The 3627-nt window shown below is 36.9% G+C and overlaps 1 long non-coding RNA gene across 14 annotated transcripts in view; it reads left to right on the forward strand.

Annotated features, from left to right (window-relative positions):
- LOC123121070 (uncharacterized) overlaps nt 1–3364 on the forward strand; it is an 8162-nt gene extending 4798 nt beyond the window's left edge. For 8 of the 14 annotated variants that reach the window (XR_006459622.1, XR_006459626.1, XR_006459632.1 and 5 more), the window contains one exon: nt 300–3364. This is a non-coding gene — a long non-coding RNA (uncharacterized lncRNA). The remainder of the gene's footprint in view (nt 1–299) is intronic. The other 6 variants (XR_006459624.1, XR_006459635.1, XR_006459623.1 and 3 more) reach the window with 5 other exon arrangements.
- The last annotated feature ends 263 nt before the right edge of the window (nt 3365–3627 follow it).

Consider the following 3627-nt stretch of genomic DNA (forward strand, 5'->3'; position numbering starts at 1 on the left):
GCGTGCGCTGTTGCGAGTCGCCGGTCCGACATGGTTCCAGCATGGATAATCTATATCTATACCAATATAAAAAGACCCAAAAGGGCAGATCCAACTGATCTTGGCCATCAAATTAAGTCAATCCAACGACCTAGACTGCTCCAATGGCGAGCGTTCAACATGTTTGACGTGCAATTAATATCATACCAAATATTGCACTAATTACACAATTAACACACCAATAATAGCATAGCTAATATCGGCGTGCAATTAATATATTGCCTAAATATTAACGTGCGTTGCACGTGCGCATTTACTAGTAAGGAGAAGGAGCACATTGGCAAGTCAAGGAGGCAGACCAAGCAAATGACGTCATTGTGCTTGGCCCATTGGTTCTTCTCAACAACTAGCTCGATCTTGACAAGGTAAGGGCCACACATCCAATAAATAGTATGTTCATTTCCTTGCATTAATTTTGCAAAAAAAAAAGATGTTGAATGATACCAACGATATTGGCACATCTATATTTGGCATTGACTAATTAATCGATTTATTCATGTGTTCCTCATCCGAGGAGGCAAACAGAACAACTCCTTGGGCCGATTGACACAGTGTAGCTTAGAGGTTAGTTCTCAATATCCCTTCACCTGCATGATCTCAACTTCCTATAAATCTGGCCATCATTCTTCTTGCCTAAACAGATGAACACAAAATGATACTCTGATTTTTTGTATTTGATGGCTAATTTTTCTCTTGGACACACAACAACGGATATTATATTTGATGGCCTGAATTTTTCTATTGGACACAAAACAACGGAGGTTGTATTTGATGGCTTGGATTTTTCTTATGGACACAGATAGAACATACATTGTATTTGACGGCCTTCATTTTTCTTATGGACAAAGAAACTGCAGAGGACTGCCGACGAAATCTGGGTCGACTTTCAATTCTCTGCACTATTGCATCCCTTCCATATCCATGCCTTCCTCCCGCAACCCTGGATCAAATTCCGGCAAGCTCCCCAGCCCAGATCCACAACCCCGTGATACACTGCATTCGACCTCTGGCTCATATGGTTCAATAGAAGATGGTAATTTTCTGTTGTGCTGGCTTCACCGCTATGGACATGGGGTTCATGTTGCATGTCATGTTCCATATAGTGTGCTGACCACTGTCGCATCTGCTGACCTACAACTGTCACTGGTGAGCACTTCCTTTTTCTATAACTTCCTACTCTAGCCTGCACCAACATGTTACTGATGTGGTCGTATACCGACGGGATAGGGAGCACAAGTGACTAAACAGGTGCGCCTCATATTGCATTGTTTCATTTTGAGTTTCTGAAAGAGTAGTTACTCTTAGTCTTGTGCTTGCACTTTAATCTGTTTCCCCTTTAGACATAATATATGTATTTTTTTTGGTGTGTGCGTCCATGCTGTAAATGCATATTTTTGATTCAATCAATTGTTACGCTGAATTACTCCACTTCTTTGAGTTTGAAATAGCAATAGGTCATTCTAAGTTGAGAAAAAGTATGCTTTAGATCGTTATAGTACCATGTACAGGATCAGAAACTATCTTGTACCTTTCCAAATAATCTCATTATATTCCTTTTAATATATATTTTTCTATATCACTATCTTTGCTACAAAATTGTTTACAGACAATTTAAGTTGTCATTTAGCTATTTTAAGCATGTACTACAACAAGGTAGTAGTTAATTTCAATGGTGTTTCAAGGCACATATTTTTTTTGTTGCTTCCTCGAAAACAAAACATTCAAATTTAATATATAATTGATTAAAGTCAATAGTGGATTGTGGTTGGTGCGTTTTTTCTAATTTCAGTGTTTTTCATGGAAGTTATTTCTTGCTTTTTTTGTAGTTTCACTTTGCTTCGGAGTTCTAGTGTAATCTAAGATTCATAATTTGAGATGCTACAAAATTAGGACCTACTTGATCTCCACCTATGTATTTTTCTGTTTATATGCCAACAAGATTGTGTCATGATCTGTAGTCCGTGAAGTGCTACTGCAACATCAGTTCATGATGTACTATTCACATGGCCTAATGACACAACATTGGTTGCAAACAAGAGAAGAATAATTGGTTTTCTTACAAAGACAAAGTAGCAACTAAAATAGTTTTCAAGCATGGATCGGTCGAAGTCGCTTTCAAGGACAAATGGTGCATAGTTTTTATGCATTGTTAGTTGTCTATGTGTAACAAGTTCAATACTTGCAGAGCTGCAATATTTATAGTTGTTCAACAATGAGTTCAACACCTTAACTTCCATAAGGCATCAAAGAAGTAATCTTCAACAAGATGAAATTCCATCATATATACATTGTAGTTAAAGATGTAAGTGGGGACAATAGCTTTATATCTGACACTATGGCCATTTTTTGAAATGACCATTCATTAAATCCCTGGTTTGCTAATGAATTGCACTATTGATACATCTTTGATCTTGCATAAAAGGTAAAATTAATGTTCTTTTTAGTTGTTATGTCAGGTGTGAAAATATTTTTGCATGGATGTTATTCAGTAATTTTTGAATCAGATCACATGACACACACACACACACACACCACCTAACAAATTGCTAATTCATTTTGTTATAGTTGTATATATACTCATTTTGGTGTTTGGCCATAGTAAATAAATCACAATGCTGATGATATTACCTCAGATAAATTATTTTGGGGAACTAAGTGGATGTTGAATCAGGAAACAAGTCACACATGGAAGTTTCACTATTTTGTTTACTTAAATTTCATCAATATATGCACACTAAGCATACCGCCTTAAGCCCACATGAACACTCAACTTCATTTTATCCTGTCGACTGCTAGGGGCCACTCAATTATTTTAACAAATGTATGGAACTAAGAAGGTTGTTCCTTCTGCTTTTTCATGCTCCAAGCACGGCGATCATATCTTTGTAGAAGTATGCTTAGCAGAACTGTGGACAACATCATGCTTTGTGGCATAGGTATGCAAAATTTCCAATTCCATTTTTAGATGACGTCAACATAGAAAACATAGCATGTCAAAAAAAAAAGAAAAATATATTTGTGTGGATGGACAGCCCGGAATTAAATCATAGTCCATAACAATGGTCTTTTCTGTAAGGTCAATGTAAGCAGAAAAGGTTCAAGCAAGGCAAATACAAACACATGTTGTTCAAATGTCGGTCATCGTTTCATCTTGGGCAATTTGTTCAGAAATGCAGTAAAGGATCAACTCTATATCAACTTGCGTGTGTTAGAGAGATTTAGTTGCTAAGTTGAACTCTTAAATTTTGTTGAAGGAAAACCAAACTTGCAGTTTTTCATTATGCGGGATTGTATTCCATCAGCTATGGAGTGATGGTTGATCGTATATGTACTGGCTTTTGTTCTAACTTTTGATGATTTTATCAGTAAATGATTCCTAGCCACCGCTGTCATTTCAGTGCTGATGATTATGTTAACTTTAGTGTTTGCTACGTGCTAATCAGCTTCATGTTACTACACATGCATATATCCAAATGGTTTCCCTCCATTATTTGCAGTTATGTACTCCCTCCGTTCCAAATTACTCGTCGTTGTTTTAGTTCTGAACTAAAACAACGACGAGTAACTTGGAACGGAGGGAGTACCTTT

This window comes from Triticum aestivum, chromosome 5D (genome assembly GCF_018294505.1).
Source record: "Triticum aestivum cultivar Chinese Spring chromosome 5D, IWGSC CS RefSeq v2.1, whole genome shotgun sequence".
In the NCBI taxonomy this organism is placed as follows: Eukaryota; Viridiplantae; Streptophyta; class Magnoliopsida; order Poales; family Poaceae; genus Triticum; species Triticum aestivum.